The sequence below is a fragment of the Diabrotica undecimpunctata genome, chromosome 6, assembly GCF_040954645.1.
Source record: "Diabrotica undecimpunctata isolate CICGRU chromosome 6, icDiaUnde3, whole genome shotgun sequence".
Taxonomy (NCBI): Eukaryota; Metazoa; Arthropoda; class Insecta; order Coleoptera; family Chrysomelidae; genus Diabrotica; species Diabrotica undecimpunctata.
Window position 1 is genome coordinate 144,572,250 of NC_092808.1, and position 18,965 is coordinate 144,591,214.

At 33.0% G+C, this 18,965-nt stretch overlaps 1 protein-coding gene across 1 annotated transcript in view; it reads left to right on the forward strand.

Annotated features, from left to right (window-relative positions):
* Positions 1-18,965, forward strand: part of LOC140444029 (paired box protein Pax-6-like) — a 178,960-nt gene that overhangs the window by 136,459 nt on the left and 23,536 nt on the right. The window lies entirely within an intron of this gene.

An 18,965-nucleotide genomic window follows, 5' to 3' on the forward strand; every position in this document is an offset into this window, starting at 1 on the left:
ATAAAAAACTGAAGATTCTAGCGAAAACTAATATCGATGCATATCGATAGGACGACATTGACCCGATACGTGAAAACTATGCTTAATATTGACGTTCGGATAGGTTATGTTCTCAAATGTTTACACGTAATTATTTTCTTAATTAGTCGCAATACGTAAATTAGAATTGTAGCAATTTCTGAAATTTCTTCAAAATGTATTATATGGACGTTGGTACATTTTTTGGACGTGAAAATTTGAGCAATTTTTTAAACTAAAAGAACAAATATCGTTTTTCGATCATTCTTATATTCATATCAAAATCTGATTATTTCATCAATGAACAATTCACCTCTAATCTAAATTATTGGAGATATTATTATCCAGATTTAGCCATACGGCTCACACTCCCTCTAAGGGGAAAATTTCCTCATCCCAGATACCTACGGTATCAAAAGGATTGAGCTCTGGTGGGACTCTTTCCATGTTATCGAGTCCTAGGTGACTTGGTATGTCGGTGTATCTCCCAAAAATTTTCGTAATTATTATTATTATTATTATTATTACATAGTAATAAGGACTGGGGTTATGAAGACCCATAAGCCCATTTATAAGAAAAATAAAATAGTATATTACAAAATAATTAGTTATGCAAATAAACTATGAACTAGTAAATTGTATACAGTATTGTTCAGTTTACAAACATGTAACAGTCTAGTTGGCTTTTAAAAGAATTTATAGATGGGGAATTTATAATTTCCGTTGGAAGACTGTTCCATATACTAAAAATACGATTACACAGAAAATGTTGGCGCCTTGTCCATGAAAATGATTCCTTGTTCAATTTCAAACTGTGTCCACGTAGTCTGCTGTGATGATCTAAAATAAACAAATGCTGCAGATTTACTTTAGATAACTTTAAAGTTTGGATATGGAAATCTACAGATATGGAAATCTCCACCAGTTTTTAGTGTGGCGGCTTTCTTTTGGACATTTTTGAGAAGAGTTCTATCGCGCACTAATTCTGGACACCAAACTGTTCCATAGTACTCCAAAAGGGGTCCTACATAAGTTTTATACAAACGAATAGAACCTGAAAAGGATATTTTTGTAAAAGTCTTATTAAGTAGGTATAATTCACTATTCGCTTTTTTAGTGATGTTTGAAATATGCTCCGACCAACCTAAATTTTCAGTAATTGTAACACCAAGGTCACAATATGATCCCACAGTATCCAGTTAATGCCCATCTATCGAATAAGACAAACGCGGGTTATTGTTTCCCAAATGGAAAACTACACACTTATCTCTATTTAGAGGTAACATCCAATCCGAACACCACTTGAAGATCGAATCCAAGTCACTTTGTAAGTCTTAAAACTGGTTTTTTAGAAGCACTTAAAGAACTGAAGAATAATTAATTACCAGGAGGAGATGATATTACAGTTGAACTGATTAAAAACGGTGAGAAAGTTACAAGAGAAGTTTTGTATATCTTAATAAACAAAATATTAAGCAAAAGAAATATTTTGGCTTTCCAACCCTACGTGGGTCCTAGCCTCCTCAAGAATTTCTCCCCAGTCGTCCCTATCCATCGCCGTTCTCCGCCAAGCACCTATTCCCATATTTTTCATGTCTTCATCGATGTTATCAAGGAACCTTGTTCTGGGTCTTCCTCTTCTTCTCTGACCAATGGGTCTATCAAGGAGCGTTTTTCTAGCTGGGTTATTTTGTTCCATCCGCATTACATGCCCTATCCACCTCAGACGTCCTATCTTAATATGTTTTACGATATCAGGTCCTGGTATATTCTATAAAGTTCGAAAGTTGTATCGTCTTCTTCACACTCTATTGTTGTTCACTGCTCCACAGATTCGCCTTAGTACTTTTCGTTTGAAACATTTTAACATGTTTTCATTATTTTTTGTTAGAGTCCAGGTCTGTGGATGGACATGTTAGGACTGGGCGTATTATTGTTTTGTAGAGTGTTATTTTTGTAGTTCTCGATATAATTGTGGATTTAAGGAAAAGATTGAGCCCAAAATAGCATCTATTGGCCCTGCAAATTCTTCGGTTTATCTCTGCGGTAGTATTATTTTCAGTGTTAAAGGGCGCTCCCAGGTATACACATTCGTTCACTGCTTCGATGACGTCGTTTTTTATAACAAGTGATCATAGGATTTGTGGTTGCGTTCTTATTTTCATATATGTACTTCGTTTTGTTGGTGTTTATTATTAAACCCATTTTTGTAGCTGATTCTTTTAATGCTACATACGCCTCTCGTAGAGCGTTTTCCGTTCTCCCAACAATGTTTATATCATTAGCATAGGCCAGTATTTCTACTGATTTATTGTATATTGAACCAGAAGTTGTAATTTGTGACATACGTATTACTTTTTCCAGAGCCAGATTGAACAGTATACAGGAGAGAGAGTCTCCCTGGTGCAGACCGTTATTTGTTTTAAAAGGTTCAGACAGCTTCCCCTGAATTCGTACTCTACATTCAACTTTTTCATTTATTAAATTTACCAACTGATTTGGTATTTCTAGCTCTTTCATTGCTTTGAACATTTCTCTTTTATTCACAGAGTCGTACGCTGCTTTGTAGTCTATAAATATGTGATGAGTATCAATGCCATATTCCAGTGTTTTTTCCAAAATTTGTTTCAGGGTTGCAATCTGATGAATTTGTCGATTTACCTCCTCTGAAACTAGCCTGGTATTTTCCTACTATCCGTTCTGCATATAGTGTCATACGGTTACATAGTACTGTAACAGAACTGTAGTCAGAAATATAGTTGTCCACCAATTAGTCAGCAAATTGTTGTACGGCTTGGTGTTGTGCTGGTAATATTTCACTAAAGTCTAAAGCAAAACACTCACCTACTTCTAATGGATCTAGGAAAGGTAGACTAAACATATATCTAAGGTATTGTCTGACTTCATTGTCGTTTGAATACTCAGTAGCCAGACCAACCTTTTGAATTTTTCTACACCATGATTGTCCGAGATGAAACCTACATCCTTTTATTTTCGCAGATAGAAACACTTCACTTACAGCTGCATGGATCGCTTTTTCCAAATCGGCATACACAACTTTGGGACTAAAATTTAAGTTTAATTTTTGACACTCCGTCTTTAAACAATTTAAGGCAGTCTCATATGAGTTTATTTGAACTTATTTGAAAGCAAAAAAGAATGCCAACGGCACATAGTGTCCATTTTCGAGTCCGTGAACTGTAAATAGTTGAATAAAAAATTTAGTGCAGTGTTTAAAACTTTCATCAACATAAATTGTTTCTAATTTACTTAAAAATGTTAGGTTAGATACAAAGAAAAAGCAACAAATTGTTTTACCGGATCATTTTTCAATAAAAATTGTTCTTTTTGGTTGGTTGTCACTTCCAGGGAGTTTAACAAGTCATGTACTTCCTGCGCGCACTTCGGAATTTTGGAAATAACTTGTTGTTTGCCATTATAAATATTTTTTCTAATCAAATGTACATCTTTCACAGTAAGACTTTTAGTGCATGTTTGTTTAATTTCGCTGTGTCTCAACTTCAATGGTTTTTCACACAAATCATCCATTGCCTTCCGCTTAACACTATTACTTAATTTTTGCCGGTTTAACACTGTTTTTGATAAACTTTCATGGGTATGGTTATGACTACATTCGAATACACTGTTACAAATATTTATAACAATAATGCTTTGCAACTTCTTTCTACACACTGCCAACGTTTGATATTATTAGCAAGCATTTTATGGAAGTTATACTTGTAATTGTCAATAACTAACATTGACTTGCCCTTTTCACGTAACATTTCACTTACTTCAGATTTCTCCATCATGAACTAGGTATAATGACATTCAAACTGGAACTAAAGTAATAATGTTAAGATTCGCACCACCCCTAGTTCTTATCTTAAAATTTCAGGTAGACTACTAATTACCTACCAATATTTTGAAATATATCAATTGCAACTTCTGATACGGAAAAACCCAATCAAATATTGAACAACGGAATATGAGCTCTAACAGCATAATACTTTAGTGATATTATCGTTATAATTTTAATATTTTTTTAAGTAAGAAGTAATGTTATATAGTAGCATTGTTTAAAAAAGACTCATTCTTTTTTAAACAATGATGGTAGTGTTGTATTAATAGGTAAATACAAAGTTTGAGAAGACATTATTTAAATATCTTTTCTAAGAAATATATGACAGGAGCGAGTTTACCTATGCCTTTTTTCTGTGAGGTATTAAAATCTGACCGCGGGAGCGAACTAGTATACACTCGTTGTACAACAGACTAAAATAATTAAAACTGAATGGTTAGACATTCTTAATGGGTAGTATGGGTACTTAATAGGGATTAAAGCTGAGTTGATAATACGCAGTTTGTTTTGTGAGAAAAATTACGTACATTTAACACAATCACACCCAGATAAAATTAATTATAGGTTGAAACTTGAAAATAAGACGTTGTCACAGTCTACAAGGTATTATAAGTACAGCACAATCGAATTTTTAAGGGCTTGGAAAATCAAACGCTACAAACCTACGAAAATAATTTAACTTGACCACTACCAGACTTTTTAGAGTAGCAGTCAAAGTCAAAATAGCTATGTTAGTGGTCAAGATCCGTAACGGATAAGCACCATAAGAAGAATAGTTAGCCCAAGACAAATCACCAATCGAGAGAACAATCACAGACACCCGTAGTATAAGAGGCAATTTTGGGAACAACGGGAGATACGTTTGAATAAAAAAAGAAGGAAAAAGGAAGAAGAAGAAGAAAAAGAAGAATATTTATTATTAATTTAATCGTGTCAAATTTCTTTTCCACATTTAAATCGCCATTCCAAACGTCCGTTAATAATTTAATGGGTTTATTAAAAAATGTATACGAAAGCATTTTTCATTAAAAAACCTAATCAGAATCAGGCGGCACTACATATCAATAACAAAAGGTCATTGTTTCCAAGCCTCGAGTAATAGATCGTTGTAACTGAAGATTTTTTAAGAGTTTTTTCATCTCAATCTCGATTCTAGTTCCCTTTTGAAAAAAATCTCGGTGTGCAGTCGACACGCACATTGAACGGCGAATAAATGTGCGATTATAAAAATGTTGATATATCAATGTGCACTTCTGATTGTAAGTGGCATTAGGGCGGATCTGAAAGAACGGAAACACCCTTCTTGAAAATATATCGTATAATTTAGATCCTAAGTATCGGTTATGCTTTATGAAATATGGAGGGTTACAGTCCTCTTAATATAATAATAGATTATATTTCTCTCTATCAAATTAGTTTTGTTGTTAAGTCAAGTGTGAATTGTTCACTAATAAAGCGGGACTAAACGGCTACGGCAAAAGGGACAATAACAAATAGGTTCAGTTGACATTTGGATTTTTGTTGTTCTCTTTTATTCAGCTTGACTTGTGCCATTTGTTCGGCCCAGCTGAATAGTGTACCTTTTCATCGTGACTTTCTGACCACTTTTTCAATGCGTCGCTTCGTTTTGGTTGTAAAACGAATTCTTTAGGTATCAAACAGTAAAATTTTCATTATTCAGTATCTATGGTTCTATCAGAGAAATCTTATTCAATTTTATATTAAAAAATATCAGTCTTTGTTTTTTTTATAAAAAGCGTAATAGATATAACGTATGTACCTAAAGCTTTCGGAAAATTTTTGATTTAAAAGTATTATTGGTAGGAGCATTGGATCAAGTTGCCATTGGAAACAAAAGTTAGTAAACAACTTAAACGATATAAACAATATAAGTTTTGACAAATGCGGTTCGTTAAGATGTCGTACAAACTTAATAAATCAGTAAGAATTTTTACTGCCCAAAGCATTTCTGTGTCAACGATTTACCAGACAATTAAAGAGTGCGAAAATGGTATACCATGCCTAAGTTTGCCGAAAAATGCAAGACCAAGAGTTTTAACTCCTGCTCGTGAACAGAGATTAATTCAGAGTATGGAGAACCACTTGGGAAAGTCTTTGCGAAATGTTGGCCGAAGATATACCTAATTGGAGACGTAAACATTTTCCTGGTAAAATTCTCATTATTGATGATGAAAAGTATTTTACTTTATCCAATTCCGAAATGAATGGCAACGACGGATTTTATACACACAATGTACAAGATGCACTGGACGAAGTTAGGTTTAAGGGCCGATAAAATTTTGGTATGGTGTGTCATCTCAGAAGCTGGTGTTTCACAGCCTTTTGTTATAGCCTGTTCGCGGTGAAGCTCTCAATGCTGACAATTACGTTGACAGGTATCTAACAAAGCTTGTTCAATTTATAAATACTCATCACCCCAATGATGAAATCAAATTTTGGCCCGACCTAGCATCATGCCATTACGCCAGGAGAACGAAGGAGAACGAAGAATATAGTAAAGACCCATTTAGCGAAGTTACGGCAGAGATAGGGGAGAGACTGCAGCAAACACTAAGTACCTCCAGATAACAACAGTGGAACGAGACTTTAAGTAAAATGGATATGACGCACTTGGCTTGGAATATGATCAAAAAACTTAATGGTGATCCCACAGAGATAAAAGAGCTATGTGCAATAACGCCAAATCAGATAGCCCACCAACTGCTTCTAAATGGCAAAACAAACAAACGTTGCAAAACGCCAAAGATTATAAGAACTCAAGACCAGCAAATAACTCTGTTGCGAAACCCATTTACCATCGAAGAGCTCAAAAATGGTATTGACTGTATGAAAAATGAAAAATCACCTGGGGTGGACAAAATCCTAACAGAGCAGATAAAACACTTTGGGTAAAAAGCGAGAGAATGGGTGCTCGATCTATTTAACATCTGTCGCTCTACCTACCAGATTCCAAAACTGTGGCGTAAATCAAAAGTAGTAGCCCTTCTGAAACCTGGGAAAGACCCTGAACTACCGAGTAGCTACCGTCCAATATTTTTGCTATGCCATTTGTATAAATTGTATGAACGCCTAAAACTGCTGCTAAAATCCTGATAGCTTTCTTTTGCATTCTAAAAATTTAAAATGCATTTGTTGAATTTGCATTTTTAATGTTTCAAAGTTGACAACCCTTGCTCGTTGGCGAATAGCAAATAATAAACTTGATAGCTTTTTCTTAAGTTGTGAGATATGAGCCAACCAGTTCAGTCGATAATCTATGGTTATTCCTAATAGTTTAGTTAATAGTAGTAAAGGCCTTTATGCACTTTAGGACTTTTAGGCACTATCGCCTGGTGTTTGTCACATAGATAAGAGGTTATAAGCTTAAGAGGCACACCTCTGCTTCCATAGTAATTTAATCTGTTCAAGCCCCTCAATCATCTCGCTCACTACATTAAATACCGCGTTAGTAGTAGAACTAGCACTTCTGAATCTATATTGTGAGTTGTTGAAGTAATTATTTGACTCAAAATAGGAATAAAATTCTTGTCTGATAACCTTTCCCAAAAGTTGAAAAATGATTATTGGTCTATAATTGTCAGTTTTTGAGGAATCACCTTTTTTGTAGATAGGTAGTACTTTTGAGTATTTGAGTACTTCTGGAAATACTCCAGTTGATAGAATTAAATTAATAAGATAAGTGAAAGGTGTTAAAACTATTTGGTAAGTTTCTTTTAAAATTTTGCAATTAATTTCGTGAACGTCCCTACAATTAGAATTACTAAGAGACTTTATTATTTGAGAAACCTCTTCTTGCGGCACGGGTTGAAAAAAAGGACTTGCTCGTAGAAGGATAATTTCTATATTTGAAGAGGGCATCGACATTAATAGTGGGAAGAGATAATTATATTCTCTGCAATTGTGGTAAAAAATTGATTTCATCTAGGGCTGCATAAATAAATTTTTTACTACAATTGCAGAGAACATAATTACATCTATTCCCACTATTAATGTCGATGTTCACTTCAATTGTAGAAATTATTCTTTTTCAAGCAGTGCCGAGCAGTTCCATGAAATATTTACAATATGACACAATTTGAGAAGAATATTTTATATTTGAAGGCGCAAAATATTGTATTACTCACTTAAACAATCAATGAAATTTGCTTTTATAAATATTGTTTTGTCGTTAAAATTGTAATTATACAGTCATTAAGGATATATAAAGAACTGAAAAGAATTATTTTGAGGATTTTTAACTACTGGGTTTGAAAGGAGTTTGTAATTCTCACTGTGAAGTCTCACTATGTTTTCTAGTCCTGTAAAGTAAGGTGCGAATATGTGTAGTTACGAGTAAACAGATTAGATTGACACCGGAATCCAAAGTATAAAGTAAAGTATACAGTGTTTAAATATATCCTGAAAAGAATCGAACCACTATTAAAGGAATACGTTAACAAACCCAGAATGAAATAATGCACAAGAATTTTCAAATACAGGATTACAGAATTTTAATTACCAAAAGGAAATCAACTATAAAAGAGCTGAAGGACTACGACAAACAGTAGAATTTACTATTTTCATGAGACTGGAGGTTGTTGTGTATCATTGAAGCTTTGGCAGTAAAAGTTGCATATCGAGGATATATTATTTATATTTTAAAATAACATATACTGCGCGTCATTAAAAAGAGACCACCTAGACTTTTTAAAAAATTTTTTAATAATTTTAAGTTTATGCAATTTATTATTTTGTAACTAAACTCCCACTATACCGAAACACTTTTAGGCACCGCCACTGGGTGCCGACAGGTCAATTAAGGGTAATAAGTTTGCAGAATTGATATCAGTTTTACGACTTCGGAGAATGCACGTGTTGTTTGTACATTGTTTTTCTTGGAATATGGCTGTTCTGTTTTCAAAAATCTTTCAGTGTACAGTTGTTCAAAGAGTGCCCCTGTGCAATTTTTAAATGTAAAAGTATGGCTGAGATATTTGCTAGATCTGTTCGAATTGTTACTTTGATTGATAATGGAACGAGTCAAAGAAAAGTGGTCAGTCGTTGTATGGTATACTGGTATATCTTGTATACCAACTATTCGTAACGGCTAGAGCAACCCAAAACCGTTTTCAATATGCTCACGGGTGGATAGCACTTCTACGGTGAGAAGAATGTTGGGGAAATTTGGTATAAGGGCTCGCTGTCCAGCAACAGGACCTTTGTTAACAGCAGCACATCGAAAAAATCGACTTGAGTTTGTTAGAGACCACGAGCATTGGACGATAGAAGATTGGAAAAATGTTTTGTTTAGTGATGAGTCCCGGATGGTTCTTTATAGCTCGGAGGGTCGCGTTAAAAAGGCCGTAATGATCTCTTGTTTATTGATAGAAGAGCGTTGAATGCTCACCCATACATTACCGAAATTCCAGACGAGCAAGTAATGCCTATGCTGAGCTTGTGGGCGAAAACCTTATTTTCATGCAAGACAACGCGCTGTCACACGTAGCCAGGATGGTAACGTAATACCTGGAAACCGTTGTTGATGTGCCAAAAATGAATTTGCAGGCTCAAAGACCAGATTAGAACTCGATTGGGAATGTTTAGTACCAACTCAAACGAAGAGTAAGAAACAGAATACCTGCTCCAATAAATCGTGAGCATCTTCGGTTGGCGCTCATGGAAGAATGAAATCTTTTCTTCAAGACAACATTCAGAATTTGATCAATTTATTTCCAAGTCGAATGAGGAGTGTAATTTAAAATAGAGATAGTAATACACAATATTAAAAATCACGACTTTATTGTAATTTTTATAAAGAAAACAGCAAAAATTACAATGTTAATTTTTGAAACTTTCCATTAAAATCTTCATTTTGCGAGAGAAGTTTTTTTTTAATGTTTGTTATTTAAGAAATGGTTGCATACTACTTTAGAACATATTCTTAAACATTACACAACCATTTAATTACAAACAATTTTTAGGGTAAGGTAGAGTAGGGTTCGTAAAATTTAAAAAAATCCAAAAATTTGAGGTGGCTTTTTTTAATGACGCACAGTGTACCTACATATAAAATCAGAGTTTGTTGTTTATTGAGAGTAAACTAAATGTAAGACCAACTAGTCTTTTCCTCATGTCTTACTATGGGATCACTAACAACAGAATTTCACTGTCATCATTGCATGCAGCTCTTTTTAAAGAGAAATCACATGCTATGATTTTTCTGACGAATATTCTTATGTTAAAGTTGATTTTATGTAATCGAATGAACTATCTTTTAATAAAGTCGTCAATATTTTTGAGTCATCTACCCCCTAAAAGTCATCTACTTTAAAATGGATAATAAATGACTGAAGTATCAATATGAATAAGATAAAATTAAATTAGAAGAATTTTTTACCAAGTGACAAAAACAAAATTTGTTAAATGTTAAATCAATGTTTTGTAATTGTATTAAGATTTCACAAGAAAATACCTTCAGAACAATAATAGTTGAAATAGAAACAACATTTACTGATATTTATAGTAATTGATACCTCTAAAGTTAAAAGAACGCGTGCTTAAATACGAAACTTATTGTTCCAAAGTCAATATTTCAAAGGAATCCCTTCTTTGTGCGCCTATCTATACAAAATTTTAAACAATCAATTAAATACGAAAATCTATACATGGCAGTATCATCTTGGAACGTTACTCCGCCTATGAGCCACTCTTTCGTTTCCTCCTTATCATCTGTTTCTGGTTGGCTGATTTCACCACGACAGATCTGCAGGTCTTATCTTAGACGAGAGAAAGACCGGCCCACCCAAACAGAAAGGAGAATGCATCCGCCATATCCCCCTTCTTCCTTTTCCTTACCCTAACACAGAGTCGGATCTTGCGGAAGCGAGTAGTGGACAGAGTTTCCAGGACTAGTTAGTTTCCCGAGAGAAGTTAGGTAAATATCGATACCAATTTATCAGTACATACAAGGGCATGCCGTTGATAAGTAGAACCAATACTAAATGGAAATTAAATTCACAAATTAAATATTGAAAGTTATAGTTTCCTAAATATTTATATAGATACTAAATAATATATTTATTTATTACTCAAGGATGATAGCTTCTTTAATAAATGCGTTATTTTTATAAGTGCACTTGGGAAGAATAGAAAACTCGTAAAAGTGACAGGGCACTGTTGCCGGTCTCACAATCTTTTCATAATATTTAAATACCTAAAACATTAAAATAATCAGGAATTAATTTTAAACGGTATAATCTAGATGATAAGAAATTAATAAAGGTGTAACTCTGTAGTTAAAAAATTCAATTTCTTTCTCCTTTGATATAAAGTTTAAAAAATAAACCGTTTTATGAATATTCTGTATAGCTTTTTTGTGATCGTTTATTTGAAATAATAGGTATTGTGTAGAGTACGTGATAAATTCAATCGAATACTCGCATTAGCTACTTTGTTCCTTGTTTTTCTTCTTCATGAATTTTGAACTTTTTGTGTTTAAATCAAACTATCTTCTGAAACAAAAAATTTAGCTGATGGAAAACTATAGAGTGCGGATTGAGTAACTGTGGTTATAACATGAATATTCCAATATATTACTTTGTTTTATTATATTACCTTAGTACCTGTCGTCGACTATGTATACAATAGTGGCACAATACAAAAATTGGTAGTTTTTCAAAACAGGGATTTAAAGTTTGTGTGCCAATAATTTTATCTTATTTGTTATATTACATGGATTGAGATTTTCAAAAAAAAAATTTTTGGTTTATTTGGGATAGCGTCAGGTAGCCTTTAATGAATTGTAACACAGACTTTTACATTTAACCCTTATTTTAAGTTGTGCCACTATTGCACATCAACATTTTGTCTTTCAAAACTAATTAAGGCAAAGGCAAAACTGGCATTTTTTTCGTTATTCCTATCAACCGAAATAAAAGTTCAATAAAGAATACTAAAGTTACTTGAATAAGAAAATATGTTTATTAACAACTATTTAAAAAACGAAATAAAAAAAGTATATATTAATAATAATAGGAAAAGTTATGATTAACAATGCTTTAAATGTCGGTAGAAATCAGCGTGAATTGGTGAAACATTCTCGACTACACAACGGCTAGTAAGGTCTTTTTTCTTCTTTTCGGTTATTGGCAGACTGCCAGTGTAAGCCTTTTCTAGTTCTATAACATCCAAGTTTTCTAATCTTTTCTTGTTTTTTTTTTTTTCTTGGCGGTATCAACTGATCTGTACTCCTCTTGTGCAAATGAAGTTTTAAAATAGTAGTAAGTACCAGAGCTTTTTTTACATGAATTTCACAAATATCATTGAAATGAAAAGTATTTCCTTGGACATATTTATTGACAATTGTCGCTGCTTTAGTATTTAACTTTTTTAGGTCAAAAAAATCATTATGACATAATTCGTATACTTCGAATGGTTATTTGAAACGGACAGTCCGGATTAGCATAGCGTAATGAGTCAGTAGATAAATAGGCCTTCCTTTTAAAGCTTTAGTGATATTTCTTTCTGTTAAAGAGTGGCAGCTATCACCCTCATTTTGAGTATATCCGACAACTAAATAGCGATGAGTTATAGAAGAAACTTTGAAATGGTTTACAGCATACTGATACATTGAAATTAGGTACTTATTTTTTCCTTGGCCACCACACTTTTCTGAATAAGATATGAATTTCAAATCGTCAGAATAGATTTTTATAGATGTTTGTTCCAACTACATCAGCAGGCACGAACCAATTTCTATGGCACCTTTACTGCCTTCTACTTCGTGCCAAACATAGCTGTGCACATTTCCCAGTCCCTTTTTCTGAAGTTCACATATAGGGAAATGATATGTTGATAGCTTAGATTTAAAATAAAAAGCGGAATCGTCTCCTTTTGGTGGCGGTAGAGAAGCTTGTAGGTCAAAACAAGAACTTTTTGTAAGTTAGTTACATTCTCTTTATCAAGTGTTTCTAGCTTCCGGCTTAAGTTTTTCTTCTTATGATGGATTATAAACATCATCTATAATATTTTTTCTTTACTGCTCGAATTTTTGTATTTTTCACAATACTGACATTGACCTTTTTTGGAAGAAAAGAATGCATAGTTAAATATATAATTAAAAAGTTTATGATATAAACCAATTTTTACAAATGCATCATTGTCTCTTTGGCAATCAGCTTTATAACCATTGTACAGATCTGTCAATGTTTTGCATCCTTCTATATATTTTTTTGAGGTACTACTTCGACAATTGTGGCGCTCCATTGTCGGAATTGAAGAAAGGTGTTTACGAACCCTGTTCATACTTTCGTTACAAAATGTTTTATGCAAGATTACCTCTTTGATCGTTGCTTATACAGCCACTTTCCGTCTTCCCAATAACAGTTCGAATACATCTATTAGTAACTCCAATGGTGGATATAAAAATCTTTTGCACACTTCTTTTTTTTTATCACGGTTTTCCAAATAAAATGCATGATTATAACCACGGCTTCATGTGTTACCTTTCGCAGAATATAACTTCGTTGTTAATTTATATTTCCCATTGACCAATATTTTTCAAAGATCTGTGTTCTTTCTTGTAACGTGAATTTTTCATCGCATTTCAGTCTACATGGATTGCAAGATGGACCTAAACTGATAACCTATACAAGATTACCGTTAATATTGGTGTATTTTTGGCCTGAATTTCTAAGAAACTTTCTGACATTTCTTTTCCATTGGTCCGGACAAGTCTTCCTTTTCCTACTTTTAGGTTTATTAATCGTCACGTCTTCTGATACTTCAGTTTCCACATTTTCACTTTCTCTGTAAATGTAGACGATACATAATCATTTACGTAATGAGGGTCCGCATCAGAACTAAAATGGGTTTATTTTTTGTTTAAATCGGTAGATGTAATCAAAAAATCGTTTAAAGTTTTCTACTAAATCGATTATTTGGTTCGATTATAACTTAGAATTTTGAAATGTGCAGATCACATCGACATGATTGTGACTGCGCATCCAAGCTGTCATATGTCACATGTCACCTAAACATTTCCGTTAATACCGGGAGCCATTCTCTCTCCTGTTGCCAACCAGAATGTAGTTTCGACTTTTTAAATAATTTTAAACTGTTTGTCCTTGTTTAGTGTAGAGTTATGTTCAACATCATGTTTAATTTTATGTGTATGACATTCTGCAATTGTTGGATAGTCCAAAACTGACGAAATGCCCCTGAAGATGCTCTAGGGGGCGAAAGTACTTGGGCAAGATTTAATTAATAAAACTGTGCTCGATATCTGCCTTTAATTTTTAAAGTTTTTTTTTATTAGTGTTTCCTTTTTATTTTTGGTAAATAAAAAGGAAACATCGTTTTTATTTACTCAACATTTCCTTGTTTTAATGCAAGACATCTATCAGATGTCTCACATTTAAAAGTTGCTATATGGCTAGTCTATTATTAGTGTCTTTACTATTATTGCTAGGATCAAGGGTGAAGCATGAAAGGAAAGTATTGTGATATCATCAGTGGACCTTGCTAATCAATGTATCATTGGTTTCTCTCTTTCTTGAACATTAGGTGATCAGTATACATATATTATAAGCTGCCACAAATACTTTCCTTAATATTGTCTGTGAAATGACCTGGTAGAACTATGAACAATAGTAATAGTTTCGAATAGGAAGCACACTTATACTAGCAGCAAACGAAATCGAAATGACTATCATCATTGAACGGCTAAACCAAATAAGCAAAGAATTCTAATTATCGTAACCAGGGCAAATAGGCATATTTGTATACTTGAGCTCCATGATAACCAACAATGGCGATAGCTATTGCTAGCTGAATAACAAATCATGCGTAAACTAACAGTGACCACAACCACAATAGCTAAATTAATTAAAATATGGAAAGATCGAATCAAGAAAGACTAGGCTCAGGTTTATCAAGACCCTTATTTTTCTATTGCTACATACGTGACTAAAACATGGACCCTCAAAACAATCGATAGAAGTAAGATCGAAGCATTAGAATTTGGGGTCTACAGAAGAATTCTACGCATATCCTACATATAATTCTACGCGTGTCCTGGATAGAACATAGAACCAACTTGTGAATTCTATAAGAGCTTATTATAAAAGAGAAGCTTTAAAAACAAACCTGAACTAAGCATACCTAAATTACTTCGGTTACAGAGCCAGAAAAACGGGAACTATGAAACTATTGATAGAAGGAAAGGTAGAAGACCGAATACCAAGAGGAAGATCTCCAACAAGTACAACATGTTTAAGCATCCCACTATTTCTACCAATTGTTTTCCTCACAGGAAAAGTGCATGGTTTGCTTCTACAACCTTTCTCTTCTTAGAAACACGAATCAATAGCTTGTGTGTTTTGTCTATTTACTAACTCTTCACTTCTAAGGACAGATTTACTTTTATCGCTTTCTAAAACTTTCTCCAAAAGTCGAGTTCAAAGAGAAAGTCCCATTTATCCGAAACGGTTCTCTCTCATAAAGTATAATTAGGGCTTATCTCGCATGACCCAAAAAAAATCCCCTTCTTAGAGAAAATTTAAGTTCTATACGAATATCGCAGAGTGTTAGTACACCTGTGTACCAGTGTTCGAGTGAAGCAGATCAACTTGGCGGTAAGTCGTTTATTCAGATCATTTCTTGTAACTTTCCCGATAATATCGACTCTTTACTATTAATTGTAGACTTGTGATATCACTTCTGTGTGTCATTGCATCTTACATCCAACATTCTCCCGCTGATTAGTTATATTCTGCCGCCGATTAGTTATATTCTGCCGCTGTATTACCTTTGAAGTACGCTGCTTGTTAAGATTAACACAACTTCCATTTGGTTCTTGGTTAGTCCCCAACATTGCGATTGCCGCATATCTACCTGTATACACCTCTTTGACACGTGCTGATGGTGAAACTGCAAGTACGCTTTGACGTTTTACAACCAGAGTGATATATCTCGTTGCAATATTTTATTTTTCTTTGTGATAAAAAACAATTCAAATTATAAGTACGGTCAAAATATTTCTGAATAATTTATATGTATATATCTGTTGTATTTACCTGTATTTAACTACCATTACCATACCATTATATAATTTCATTAACTTATTAGTAATTCATAGATTACAGAATAATTTTTAAAGTAAACATTTATTTAATTAACTTTAAAACATTTCTTTTTGATCTCTTGAGGATATTAAAGTTGCAGTTATATTACTTCTTGTGGACATACAGCGTATAATTTATTATTAACTTTGTTCAATCTTTTCTTTTTTGATCTATCAATATACCACTATTAGAGAAAATGTTTGTTCTCTTATTTCAACACATAAGTAGTTGATTTATTGTTAGTGCTTACCGCGTGATATGATTAAACTCCTCATTGCTCTTTTGTTCCCGTCTAGTAACCGTCTGTATCTTTCTCGTATTGTTTTTGTCTTATTTTCTTTCCATTCTCGTATTTACCAATGTTCCCTATTCCTTCAAAAATAGGATAGTGCCCAAAATTTTCTTCTCTTACATGTTTCCTTATCTATCTGCGAATCTCTTGTAGTCTACCTATCTCTGTCGAACCCCGACCAAGACACCTCTACCAGACTGAAGCGCGGACTGTAGTATCCTTATTTGTGAAGCTCTGTTGCCAATGATCAGAGCATTTTCAATTTTCCATTAGGCACACTTCTCCACAGCCCAATAGTTACCCAATTAAATGGCGTTTATTTCGCTACACAAGATGGGCAGACCAAACGAAGACTTTGATGGGAAAATCCCTACATAAAGCCGACCGTTTGTCACAGGATCGCGGCCAATAAAGGCAGCAAGCTAACAATATTTAGAGTATTACCACGCCATGACAAGGTCCCAAGTATGATGAGAAGAAATGATATTAAGGTCCTCTAATTATGCTTCAAATATATTTACTTTTTTTGTCTTCATAATGTTCAGCAGTTGTCGTTCAATGTCATCATTCTCAGAATATGTGTGTTAACCTGCGAATATACCAGATGCTTCTAGTTTTTTTTTTAATATTTTCCTACAGTTTATTAAAATAATTTCACTAAGGAATGCTGGCAGATTTAAATTAAATACAATGTATTTCCATATCACAAAGAGTCTGCATTAGTTATTTACTTTTTTTCTTTATCCACATAGGATGTTGAGCTACATTTATATTTCTAATTATCATTATTTCGTTTTTGCAATTTACTATTTTACTTAAATTTTCATAACTGCCTTTTAATGATTGCTTCTATTATCGGTCACACTCATTTAATGTTACCATTTTCGTGTGGAAGATAAAAATGTTCCATTTTAATTAATTTTTCAATTACTGACAGTATATCACTATCTTTTACATCATAATCAAGTTGCACTGATCGTTTTGATTTAACTAATCCTTTTTGATAATCTGTACATTTAAAAATACCTATTTTAAAATAATTGTTTATTCCTTTTTATTTTTATGTTATGGTATACAGCCAACCGTTGGAAATTTTCCCTTGATGATTCTGTAATTGAACGTATTACTTTGAAAAACTCTATTTACTGCACGAAGTTGATCGGTGACCGTTTTACAAAATATTCGTTCTCACATTTATTATCGAGTCCGGCTCTGTAAAGCGAGGATAGGATTACACGGTAAATAATCATAGTTCGGTCGAGACTTTCCAGCTATGTATTAACAGAAATTAAAAGTGACTTTATCTTTTCTTTTATATTTATTTAAGGTATAAAATATTTATAATACGTTTTAAGATATCTGACGGCGTACAAGGGGGCAATAATATTCAGCAAATTTTAGCTTGCGTAGGTACAGATGGTATTCAAAATTATTTTTGGGGAATCAATTAATAATAAACTGAAAAAAGTTAAAATATTGTTAGTATTAAAATAAAACAGGACATTTTTCATATTTGGTCCCGGTGAAGATAGCCTCAAATTGGCTGTTGATTAAGTTTCACAGAACGAAATATTGCGTTGGCAGTGTTGCCATGTCCTTATAATTATACCTATGTTATATGCTCCAAATACAAAGAGAGAAAGGTTTTAAAAAGTACATTTTTATTAAAACATTTTATGGATTCTGCAATTTTATAATTTATATTAAACAAGAACGAATTAACATTTGTATCTTTTGATATAAATTGCAATTCATTATTAGATTTTTTTTGACAATTGCCATCTGATAAGATAGCGGATAGATTTGGCAATAGAGTCAGAACCCTCACTCAAAGCACCAGTTGCCAGATTACAACAGATGTCTTTCTAACTTTATTATTTATACTGACATTTTAATATTTACTTTTAAAAGCCGTTTTAAAGCTGGTAATTTTTTCTTTTTTTGTTAATTCTAAAATATTAATTTTTAAATATTTTATTGCTTTTGATTGCATATATTTCATTTGTAATGCAAATTTCAACACTGCCAAACACCAATATTTCATTTTGTTAAACTCATTTGAGGTTATCTCCACTGCGTCTTCTATAAATGGAGGTAAATAAACTAGTATTCCCAAAAATGATCAGTACATTTTTATGGTAACAATTAGAAAGTAATAAATACATTATCAAGTGTTCGGTTACAATCGTTACAATCTTCTTAATAATATTCGCTCCGTGCGTGACCAGGGTAGGGGTACTTTGAAACGATGCCAGCGTGCGTAGCGGCGAAATATGACACAATTGGCCCTACCTTTTTACGCATAAATTTTATCAAAAATGTGTGCAAATACATATTGCGTATTTAATTGTGCTAATAATAGCAAAAATAGTAAGTGTAGTTTTAATAGGTTCCCAAAGATTACATATAATTTAGAGAAAAGAAAAAGATGGATCTGTGCTATTAATATGAAAAAGTTAATATCACGTAACATCATTTTTATGCAATTGAAATAGGAAAAATTTAAATAATTTACCTTAAATGATACCTATTTTATAAGGCTTCAAGGCTGCAGAGTGCCTGATGACTTTAGCTTTTATATCGTAACTTTTACTATAACTGTTTTTAAATATATGCTCTTTCACGTGAAAAACTTGATTTGCCAGTACTAGATTTTTCCCTTTCTTTTCCG